This window comes from Camellia sinensis, chromosome 13, assembly GCF_055761805.1.
Source record: "Camellia sinensis isolate YWXY chromosome 13, ASM5576180v1, whole genome shotgun sequence".
Taxonomy (NCBI): Eukaryota; Viridiplantae; Streptophyta; class Magnoliopsida; order Ericales; family Theaceae; genus Camellia; species Camellia sinensis.
Genome location: NC_138973.1, coordinates 64,014,138 through 64,027,343, shown reverse-complemented (window position 1 = coordinate 64,027,343; position 13,206 = coordinate 64,014,138).

Here is a 13,206-nt window from a genome sequence, read left to right as displayed (position 1 = left end):
CGTGTGAAGGGTTGAGGTATTACAAATGGTACCAGAACTGACTCTCCGGAGTACAGAGTATGGGCCCCTAACATCTCTCGGTACATGTGGGCGAGCTTGTGAGCTAGCAGGGTACTGCACGAGATGTGTTGCCCTAAGAGGAGTGGATTGTAAGGTCCCAGTGTCCCACATCGAAAATGGAGGAGAGTTCCTGGCTATAAAAGTAAAAACCTAGATCTTTATATAACATTGAGGTCTTTTCCCGAGTAGTGAAATTTCTAGCAGAACTCCCCAGTTAAGCGTGCTTAAGTTAGAGTAGTTCTGAGATAGGTGACACACTAGGAAGAACAAATCCGCGCGAGCGTAACCCAAAGCGAACAATATTGATGACATGTGAAGGGTTGGAAATGGGTGACTCACTGGGAAGAATAAATCTGTGCGGACGTGACCCAAAATGAACAATATTGATGACATGTGAAGGGTTGGGACGTTACATGTATCTTATCCATATTTTTTGAGTCAAAACTAAAATTTATAACCAAACATAAAAAAAAAAAAAATTATAACCAAATATTTCAAAATAATATCATAACTAAAGAAAAAAAAAATGGTTATAATTAAAGAAGAAAATGATGTAATTTTTTTTTGAATGGGTAAAATGATGTAATTAAGAGTGCATATAATGAGGAGTATGTATAATAAAATTCTCCTTAATCAATATGATATTAGTCTAGATGCAAATGCATTGTAATTTTTTATTTAGTAATTTGAGAAAATTTTGTTTAACAGTGTAGGATGATTTGATAAAGAGAAATGCTTGAGAGCTCGAAAGTCCTTAGGCTCGAGTGGTCCAAATTCAAAACGACGTCGTTTTGAATTTTTTTTTTCCCTCTTTTATCTGTGGAACGAAACAGAGAGAGGGAGAAAGAGAGAGAAGAGAGAAGAGAGAAGAGGGAAGGAGAGCCAATCTTCTCACATTATCGCCGTCGCCGCCGCCGCCGCCATTGTCTCTTCCTCTTCCGTCACTATTGCGATTACCACTATCGCCACCACTGCTGCAACCACCACTGTGTGTGCGTGTGTTTCATGGATTTGACTTCCAAATTTGTATATGTATGTGGGGGGGGTTTAATTTGTGGGTGGCTTTTGATTTTCCAGATCTTTGTGTAGGGGGGGTTTGATTTGTGTGTTTCATGGATTTTCCAGATCTGTATATATTTTCCAGATCTCCTCTTCTCTTCTTTTTTTTTTCTTCTTCTTCTGCGAGTTATGGAAAAAAAAAAATAAAATGAAGAAGAAGAAGAAGAAGTCAAAACAACATCGTTTTGGGATTTTAGACCATTCAAGCCTCTAATTTTTCAAGCTACCTAGCGAGACTCTTTGATAAATAAATAAAAAAAAAATGAATAGCTACTGCATGTAGAAGGCAGCTATTGCATGTAGAAGGCATTCTAAAAAAAAAAGACAAAAACGAAAACAAAAAACAAATTTTACCTCTTACCTGTGTTTTGTTACTATTTTATATCATCACGTGAATATTTATGATTAATTTAAGTTTAAAAACTATTATTCAGAAAATAATGAAAGCAAATTTTATGATACTATATACTCAATAGGATAAAATGATAAAGAAAAATAAATGATATATAATCATTTAAAAAAATAAAAATAAATAAATTTTTTATAGTAATATGCTCAATGATAATATAAAGGGAAAATTAGTCTAGAGTCCCTCTCCCACTTTTCGTAATGGAAGAGATCCACAAAATTATTTTTTGGTGTCTAAGGTCCCTAAACATATCCCCTCTTTGTCTCTCCTTCCGTGCCCGATCTAAACGAAGAGCTAACCTCTCCTTTTAAATCCTCTAGGGATGAAGATAATGACGTTGCTGTTTCTCATGATATCGAGAAGAATCGATCCGTCAACCACCAACCACCAACCACCACCCCTCTCTTCTTCTCACCGTAACCATTACCCGCTTCGACTGCAGCTCCTTCGCCATCCCCAGCTTAGGTGACCTACCCCCTGTCATCCTCGTTGCTCTGTCGTCCCTGCATCACCATCACCACAATCTAGATCTGGAAAACCTATATCTCTTCTCCCCATCGCAGGCTCGCATCAACACTGCGCCAACATCACCATCGTTGCACCATCACGGCCGCCCAAATCTCTCTATTCTTTTTCTCCTATATCTGGAAAACCCAGATCTCTCTCTCTCTCTCTCTCTCTCTCTTTTGCACACTCATGTGCGTTTCTTTATTCTCTTTTTCTTTCACTACAACAAAACAGTGGTGGCAGATAGAGGCCGCAGGGGGTATGGAAAGGCAGATGGAGCTGCGATGTTGATTGGGGAAGGAAGGGGGTCATCGAAGGGGGTCATTCGGTGGCTTGAATGCGAAGGTCACATGAAACTCGAATTCAGGCTCAAATTGTTGACGTGGTTTAGCTTGAGATCGACAGAACAGGAATGAAGGGTTGTCAACACCTTCATTCAAACTATGATTGAATCAGCAGTAGCAGAACTAAAGACAAATTGATCAAATCAGAGTTTTATAATTCCAGAGAAATTCTAGACCAGAGAAATTTGAATTTTCTCTGGGTTGAACCCAGAGAAATTCATAGCATTAAGTTTAAAGAAAATCTATCACAAACTCATAGAAGAACTATTAATTTGTTTGTGCAGGAAATTGTGATTGAATCAGCAGCAGCAGAACCAAAGACAAATTGATCAAATCAGAGTTTTATAGTTCCAGAGAAATTTGAATTTAACCCAGAGAAATTCTTTGGAAGTCCAGAATTTCTTTGCTTCCAACTGATGATGGGTTTCTTTGCTTCCAACAGTCAAAATTGAACTGCTTATACATACTCTCTCTCTGTCTCTCTCTGTCTCTAATTGTTGGGTTTGATTACGGAGCTGGATGAGTTTTGAATAATCTGGAAAGTTATTGGCCGACCCATTTCTTTAGCCATCTCCACCATCTCTTCCTCCAACGAGTGCAGCCTCTTCTTTTCCAACTTTCTCTGGATTTCCAGCAAGAGCAATGGTTGCTTGAAGAAAGGGTTGCTACGTTGTCTGGAGAAAATTTCTCTGGAAAGTCCAAAGAAACAGAATTTCTCTAGACTAATTTTCTCTGTGACGTGAATTTTTTCTAGACCAATTTTCTCTGGATCAACTTGAGGGACCTTAGACATTATGAAAATATTAGATGTCATTTATCCTATAAAATCTTAATACAATGGACCTTTAAAAAAAAACCCTAATATAAAATAAATAATTTAAATCATGTACAAATACTCAATTACAAGATAAATTGAATACATTAACAACCTAGTAAATGGACATATTCTATTCTTAGGGATTTAATTTGCATCATCCGAATAACTCAATCTGTAATAAAGGCTATTAATATAGTAGGTAAAGTTGATTGGTACATACCACAGCAAATCTTTGGTTCAGTTTATATATTACCTTATTTTTATTTTTAATAAAATTTTAAAATCTTAAGTCAATTTTTATCTATTTATTTAGATATGTCATGTAAGAATTAAAAACAAGTAGAATTTTTTAAAATGAAATAAATCAAATTTTATATATTCTTTTTGTTAAAAAAAGTCAATGTATTTTTTATTTGAACAAACAACGAACCTACATCTCCATGCCCAAAAAAATGGGTATGTTTGGCAAGAGGGTTTGTGGTTATTTTAGCCACAAAAGATAAAATAAACTATTTTAGTCACAAAAAATAAAACATCACATCCAACCCATAATCATTACTCTCTTTTCTCACAAAAAAGTTAAAAAAATCAAAAAGTCAAAAAGTCCTTCCCAAATCAAGTTTTTTAGCCTAGTTTTTTAGCCCATGCTAAAATAGTAAAAAAAAGTCAAAAAATTAAAAAGTCAACCCACTTTCCAAACGAAGTCATAATGAAAAATAAAAAGTTAAAACTACAAGTGACATTTAAATTGTGGGGGGTGAGAATGGCATTCTTAAAATAGCAACATGAAGTGATGTAGGCTTTGTACATATTTTTTGGCATAATCTCCTTTAATTTATTTTTTTTATCTTTTTATTTTATTTGGGTTATATCATTTTTTATTTAAATTATATCATCTTTCTATTACTTTGTACATATTTTCGTAAAAAATCAAAAAATAAGAGCTTGTTTGGGAAGAATATTTAGGCTAAAATAACCAAGACAAAATAGGTTATTTTAGCCAAAAAAATAAAATATCACATTCAACCGTTAATTATTTTATTTTTTCTTTCACAAAAATAAAAAAAATCAAAAAGTCTATTCCAAACAGGCTAAAATATCCAAAAAGTTAAAACGTCAAAAAGCTAACCCACAACCCAAATGAGTAAATCATCACAACAAGCCAATAGAGAAAAAGCAAAAGTGTAAAAAAAAAAAAAAAAATTCTAATTTATCCCATTCCGGATATGATTCAGGGTAGGATGGATTCTACAAAACCGACCCTGTTCCGTTTCCATTCCTTTGTTTTTTATTGTTTATCATTCTCAGAATTTATGAAGTTGGTGGTGGTAAGGGAAGTTGCAGCATTCATGGCATTATAATATGATGGAGCCCCAAACTCAGAGCCCCAACCACCCCTTATTAAATTCCCTGATGCGGTGACTGAACTCCATGTGAAACAACTAGCCCACCACCAGACAGAAATAGTGAGTACGGGTGTGAAGTCAATAACTGAGACTAATCGCAATGAAAAATGCTTGGGAGCACTAATTAGTGCTCTCACTAATTAGGTGGCAGTGTGTTTCGTCATTAATAATGTGATGTTTTGGTCTTGGAGTTGTATTTTTTTTATTTTTTTAATGCATTAGTGCTATTAGTTGTGATGTTTTTAGTGGGATGAATCATTGTTAAATCGCAATAGAATGATTTTTTGATGTCTCAGCCCGTCTCCTCCCAACGAGTAAAAATTCAATGTAACGGTGCCTTCTCACTCTCTCCATGGTATGGAATTGATTTGATTTTAAAATAAATCAAAAATCGAATCAGTCTTTACAACTCTAAAAAAATTAAAATTATAATTGAATAGTTAAAACTTATATAACTAGATCAAAATTAAATTATATAAATTGATTTGGGTCAATTCAGTTCAGTTTTACAATTTTAAAAATTTTATATATAACAAAAAATATGATATATATATATATATATATTTATATTTATATTAACAAACAAACTAACAATAATTAATATAGTTAAGTTGTTTAGAAGTTGTTGACTTCACATTTCATATTTTTATCGGTTTACTAGTTTCACCATTTTATTTTCAACATTCCTATCCCCACCCCTTTCCATATTTGACCACCATTACCCTTCTCCTTCCATCTCTTTCAAGCACTAACCTAACCCCATCACCAACCGCAATAGTGGAGAGAGAGAGGAGAATAAGAAAAAGAAAAAGAAATGGGAGAAGTGGATAGCAATGAGGGAGAATGTGATGAGGGGTTAGGGGTGACACAGAAGGGTAGGAAAATGATAGGAGTGGCATCGGAAGGTGAGGAGTGTGGCATTGATTAAAGCTGAATTGTATAACATTGAGGCCGTTAATTAGGATCTCTTAATTTTACTTGCTTGTCAAATTGTATACTTTATGTGTGTTTAATGTCAATCAGGTTGTACATAGTCGGAGCATAAAATGGACAAAAAGACAGAATTTAGAAATAATACAGATTCCCGCACGTGCATTGACTTTGTTCGCACGTGCGTTGACTTTTCTGGAAAAATGTGCCCGATGTTTTAAACCTGTTTGAAAGAGAACAGAAGTATAAATAGGCAAGACAAAGGCTGGAGTAGGGTTCTGAAATTATTTTTGCAAGGAAAGAGAGGCTACGGTTTCAAGAGATGATTTTCTCCAAAAAGCTTGAAGAACACTTCTATAGGGTCTTCTTCCTCATCTTTTCCTCTTCCCACACCTCCATGAGTGGCTAGTCTTCTTTTCTAGGGTTTTGATGAAACTCTGGCCATGTAATTAGGTTTTTCTTTTTTATTTTCAATTATGTAAATGTTTGAACAATTGTATGGTGTTTTAAAAGTTTCATATATATATATTTTTTCCATTACTCCTTCAAATATTCGGCTTTCTGTGATTGTTGAATGTTTTCCATACAAGAATTTTCTATTCTTTTACATTCAAGGTATAAGACGAACCATACTACGAGAGACGAGTCGTGTCACTACCTTAGTTTAGAGTGAACAATTCGTACTACTTGAGATGGTTCGTACTCGTACATTGAACGTGATAATTTTCTTGTTAAATGCTTTGAACTTGTAGTTGCAAAGCATTCCGTTCGAACCATATCATAATTGTTTTCAATTTGAAACCCTATTTACGTAACCAGTGGTGGACTCATTGTCCTAGGTTTTTCCCAAAATTAGTAAATCCAATTTTATTTATAATTGTTAATTTAATTACTTAGTTTAATTTATTTGTTATTAAATTAGGTTATGAACAATCAATCTTTTCATCAAAATTAATTTAGAAGTTTAACAATTAAATTAGTTTAATTTCACAATTGTCCCTGTGGATCGATACCTGGACTTGCCATTATTCTGATAGAATTTGGTATAATTTTGTGTTTAATTTTGGTGTGTTCAAAAACCCATCAAATTTTGGCGCCGTTGCCGGGGAATATGCCGCACGTGCGGAAATGTCCAGCATCAAGGCCACGCACCTGCATATAAAACAGTGTGCGGATGGTAGATTCACAAAATTTCCCACACATGCGGTGATTTCCTCTCTCGTTTTTTTTTTTTGGAAAGAACGACGTTCCGCACGTGCGGGGCCCAGGCCGCACGTGCGGTGTGCAAGCTGCACTCTTTCACCGCACCTACATTTAAAGCAGTGTGCACAAGCTAGGGTGATGATTTTTTCGCACGTGCGGTGGGTATTCCCACACGTGCGGGATTTTTTTTTTTTTTCAACCCAACTTATACCAAAAACAACATTTTTTAGTATAACTATATATATATAAATATATTTTTTAAAGATTAATGAAAAGTAAAAAAAAACCAAGTACAACCCAAAGCATAGTTAACCATTTCTACCTTCATTTGACATCCGAAATAAATATAGCACTTTAGAAAATATCAGAATGCCTAACAAGGGTATAATCTTCATGCGAAAAACACGGGTACTACTTTTCTCCCTAACAGTGTGTGTAACTTTCTCTATTCTCTAACAGGGTGACAGACTAGGTTGATTCGGTATCTAGAATCGAGGCACATAAAGCTAACTCGACCTATGGGGCTGCCATACAGAGTTCAAGCTGTGGTGATTTTGAAACAATCTCCACACCCCTAGGTATTTAAACCAGACTCTAGTCTCAGAAATTCCAAACCTTTGTATTCTAGGCTTTGCCATTCGAACTCTAGTTTCCACAGTCTCAGTTGGTTTCCTAGGAACTTACTACAAACACAGTTAGGTGGCTATACCAGACCGTCAGATGCCGTATGGGCATGACTAACACCAAAAGAATTACACCTTTAGAGGATTTAAAGTCTCCTAGACGCAAATAAAGCACAACAAGAACAAAGAAAAACATAATAGAATAGAAGGGAAAGAAAAAAAGAACAAGAAATCAATCTATCAATCATAATAAAAAGGGTCCATCAAAGCAATGGACTCAGTCATTTCCCCATTCCCAATCCCCTCTATATATGGCTTCAGTCTTTGGCCATTTACTTTGAAAGTGTGACCATTCTTTGGATCTTGCACCTCAACGACGCCATGAATAAATGCCTCAACAACCATAAAGGGACCAGCCCATTTTGATCTAAGCTTACCCAGAAAGAGTCTCAATATTGAGTTAAAAAATCACACTTTTTGGCCGAGTTCAATGGATTTTCTATTAATGTGTTTGTCATAGAATTCTTTAGTCCGAGCTTTAAAAATTCTCAAATTCTCATATGCGTTATTTTGGATTTCCTCCAACTCGTTGAGTTGCAATTTCCGGTTGAGCCCAGCTGCGGCCATATCGAAGTTAAACTTCTTTATGGCCCACAATGCTCGGTGCTCAAGTTCAACCAGAAGATGGCAAGCTTTGCCAAACACTGCCCTATACGGTGACATCCCAATGGGTGTCTTATAAGCAGTGCGGTAGGCCCATAATGCATCAATCAACCGTTGTGATCAATCTTTTCTATCTAGCCTCACCATTTTCTCTATTATGTGTTTTACCTCCCTATTTGAGACTTCCACTTGGCCACTAGTTTGAGGGTGGTATGGAGTGCCAACTTTATGAGTGATAGAGTATTTCTTGACTACCGACTCAAAGAACCGGCTACAAAAATGCGTACCCTGATCACTTATTATGGCTCTAGGAAACCCAAAACGACTAAATATGTTTTCATGCAAAAATTTGATTACCACTCTATGATCGTTTGTTCAGGTAGTTATCGCCTCTACCCACTTAGACAAATAATCTACTGCCAAGAGAATATACCCAAACCAGAATGACAACGGGAAAGGTCCCATAAAATCAATCCCCCAAACATCAAATATCTCTACCACAAGAATAGGGGACATTGGCATTATGTCATGCCGAGATATCAAACCCATTTGCTGACAGCGCAAATAAGTTCTACAAAATTGATGGGCATCTTTAAAAATTATGGGCCAATAAAACCTGCTTTGTAAAATCTTGGCGGTCGTTTTATGCCCACTAAAATGACCGCCACATGCAGAAGAATAACAAAATGTAAGAATGCTATGCACCTTACTCTCCGGCACACACTGTAGGTCGAAACAATATTTAAATAACTCCGGATCCTCTCAAAAATAGTACCTGACCTGCTAAAAGATTCGATCTTTGTCTTGCTTAGACCAATTTTGCGGAATTTTCCCAATGGCCAAGTAATTTACAATATGTGCAAACCACGGGGGGCTCGCTCGTGACAGCTCAAGGAGTTGTTCGTCTGGAAATGAATCATGCAAAATAAGAGGGTCACTAGTATACTCAACGAGGATTCAGGAGAGGTGATTCGTCACCACATTCTTAGATCCTTTCTTATCTCGGATCTCGAAGTCAAATTCCTGAAGCAACAAAATCCATCTAATTAACCTAGGTTTGGTCTATTTCTTTGATAGTAAATAACGCAAAGCGGCATGATCAGTGAAGACTATGACCTTAGAACTTAGGAGATAGGACCGAAATTTATCTAAGGCAAAGATCACAGCTAGCAACTCTTTCTCGGTGGTAGTATAGTTCAATTGTGCATCCGAGAGAGTGCGACTAGCATAGTATATAGCAAATGGTGCCTTATTGACCCTTTGGCCCAACACAGCCCTGACAGCATAATCGAAGGCATCACACATGATTTCAAGTGGAAACGACCAATCTGGTGATTTCATGATTGGGGCGGTGGTCAGGGCCATTCTTAGTGTTTCAAATGCCTTTAAGCATGCCTCATCAAAGATAAAAGGCGCATCCTTAACCAGTAAACTACACAAAGGACGAGATATTTTACTAAAGTCTTTGATGAACCTCCGGTAAAAATCTACATGCCCTAGGAAAGACCTAATTTGACGCACGAAATTGGGTGGAAGAAGGCCTGCAATAAGGTCAACCTTAGCCTTGTCTACCTCTATACCTCGAGGGGACACAATGTGTCCCAACACTATACCCTCACGAACCATAAAATGGCTCTTTTCCCAACTCAAGATTAGGTTTGCCTCAGTACATCGTTCCAACACTCTAGTCAAGTTCCTAAGGCATTCCTCAAAAGACGGCCCAAACACAGAAAAATCATCCATAAAAACCTCTAATAATTTCTCCACCGTATCGGAGAAAATGGCCATCATACACTATTGAAAAGTCGCCGGTACATTACAAAGCCCAAAGGGCATGCGCCTGTAAGCAAAAGTGTCAAAAGGGCATGTGAATGTGGTCTTTTCCTGGTCAGCGGGGTACACCGGGACTTGATTATATCCCAAATAGCCATCAAGAAAACAGTAGAAACCCTGCCTCGCTAACCGCTATAGGATCTGGACAATGAAAGGTAAGGGAAAATGATCCTCCCTAGTCGAGGAATTCAGTCTCGTATAATCAATGCACACTCGTCACTCAGTAGTGGTTCGTATGGGGACTAACTCTCCTCTCTTATTCTTAACAACAGTGATGCTCGATTTCTTGGGCACCATTTGTATAGGACTCACCCACTTGCTATCCGAGATGGGGTATTTAATACCCGTATCCAACAATTTCAATACCTCATTTTTCACCACCTCTTTCATATTAGGATTAAGTCTCCGTTACATTTCACGAGAAGGTTTGGTGTCCTCCTCTAGATGTATATAATGCATGCACATGGAGGGATCTATCCCTTTCAAATCAGCCACTGACCACTCTATAGCACTCCAATGTGCCACGAGAACACTCATTAACTAACTCTCTTGCTCTGCAGTCAAGTCAGATACAATGATGATTGGTAAAGTATCCTGGGGCCCTAAAAATGCTTACCTGAGTGTGGCCGGGAGTGGCTTCAACTCAATTGTAGGTGGTGTGACCAAAGATGGTATGGCGGGCTCTCTCGACAGAGGAAGAAGTAACTCAAACCGGGCTTTCCACGGAGGAAAATCCGGTGTAGAAGAAGCATTAAGCAAGACATTCACCTCCTCAACCGACTCGTCAATATCAAAATTTTCAAACCCAAAATGAGCTAGACAAGCCTCTAAAGGGTCCTTTACAATAATGGAGGGTAAAACTTCCTCCACAACCTCATTCACAAATAAGCACTCTTCTCTCTCATAGGGTTGTTGGGATGCTTGGAAAACATTAAGTTTCACTTGCATGTTACCAAATGAAACTTCTATCACCCCAGTACAACAATTAATGCATGCATTGGCCGTAGCCAAGAAATGTTGACCAAAATCATCGGGATTTGTTCCCTAGAACTGGCTACCGGTTCCATATCTAACACCAAAAAGTCAACAGGGAAGTAAAACCTATCAACCTTTACTAGCACATCCTCAATCATGCCGCGTGGCACTTTGAGGGACCGGTCAGCCAACTGGAGAATAACAGTAGTGGGCTTCAACTCGCCAAGCCCAAATTCCTCATACACAGAGTACGGCAACAAATTGACACTAGCTCCTAAATCTAATAAGGCTCTATCAATGAAATGGTCCCCTATAATGCATGCAATGATTGGGGCACCCGGGTCCTTAAGCTTAGGAGGTGTGTCATTCAACAAGATAGAGCTTACTTGCTTCGTGAGGATGACCTTTTGGGACACGTATGTCCTAGATTTACGCTTTTGCGTACAAAGGTCCTTCAGAAATTTAGCATAAGAGGGTACTTACTTAATCGCCTCCAACAGGGGGAGGATGATTTTTACCTATTTAAATACCTCAATCATTGCTTTCATAGATGTCGCCTTCTTATTAAAAAGGGACAGTGTTTCAAGGCATTGGGGAAAGGGTGCCTCAGGCACATATGGTGCCTTGGGCTCATGTGAAGTGCTATGGATTAAGTCATCCCTCTTAAGTGTTTCCCCCTCACCCTTGTTCTCATTAGGTGTACCACCGTGGTCACTCTTCTTAGCTCTAGTTGCATCAGACACAACTGGCTGAGGCTCTAACCCCCTCTCACTTCTCAAAGTAATCACCGCTTGCACCTGCTTATGGTGCTTTCCATTCCCACTCGAACTCTCTGCCCCGTATTGTCCTATAGGGTTGGCCACAGTTTGACTTGGTAATTTTCCCTCCACTCTCCGATTCATGTTGTTAGCCATTTGACCCAATTGGGCCTCTAGCTTGGCAATAGAGTGAGTATGGGAGTGAACTATCAGTGCTAACCCCTTAAGTTCTGAGAGAACTTCCAACACCTGAGTCTCAAAGGCAGAGTTGTCCTGAGGAACAGACGGGGGTTGTGGTTACCGGTACGGTTGTGGGGGTCGATAAGGTTGCGGTGGTCGGTAAGATGATTATTTGGCAAAATTATTAAAATTCTACCTTGGTGGTGGAGGATTATAAGAAGTGTCTTTTGAAGGAGGTCTCCATGAAAAATTGGGATGATTTCTCCATCCGGGGTTGTAGGTATTGGAATATGGGTCATTACCCGGGTTGGAGAATCTTTGAGCCGCATTCACATGCTCTTGGACTAACTCCGGAAATTGTGATGCCGAAGGGCACTCACTCAAGTCATGAGCAGGGCTCGCACATAGAGCACATGCCTCGTGAAATTGAGGCTGATCTTGCTGTGTAGGGGTACGTCTCGCAGCTAATAATTGGTCCATTTTGTGGGACAGTGCCTCTACTTGTTGGGTTAACTCTAGGTTTTGCCCGACCTCATAAATGCCCCCTCTTTTCGGGGCTCCAACTACTAGTTGCCGGACTTGCCAGGCTACAGAGGCATGGTGAAGGGAATTATCACTTAGGTTCTCAAACAATTACCATGTCTCGGCATCATTTTTGGACTTGAATGTCCCATCACAAGATGAATCCACCATTTGGCGGTGTGGCTCAGCCAAGCTATAATAAAAAGTCTACACAAGTTGTCAATCAGGCACTTGGTGGTGGGGACACTGCTGGAGAAGGTCACGAAGTCTTTCCCACATCTCATGGAATTGCTCGCCATCAATTTGAGCAAAATTAGTGATGGCTTGCCTAAGTTGGTTGGTTTTACCTATGTGAAAGTACTTCTTCAAAAATTGTTGCTGTAATTGGTCCCAAGTTGTGATTGAACTAGTAGGTAAGGAGTTTATAGTGTTTGGCTTTGTCCGTTAATGAGAATAAGAACAATCGTAACATTAAGGCCTCATTTGTGAAATTTTGGATCCTCACTGTAGAGCAAATTTCCAGAAATTCATTCAAACGTTTATAAGGATCATCATGAGCTAATCCATGGAATGATGGGAGCATTTGTATGGTGCTGGACTTAATCTCGTAACGAGCAGCAGTGGTGTCGGGTAATTGGATGCATGATGGTGATGTGTATGCAGTGGGTGTAAAGTAATCCTTAAGGGTCCGGTTGGGCCCATTCGGGGCATTTGGATTTTCCATCTCTAATGGCTCAATGTATGAATGTGAATATTCAAGCCTAGGAACACGGGCAGAGGCTCTAAGTCTCCTAAGAGTCCTTTCTAGTTCAAGGTCCAAACTCCACAATTCAGGGCGACAAGAGCGGCACCCGTTTATACACTACTCACACACATACAAAAAGTTCCGACTCTGTGCACTAAGTTACGAAAGCAAA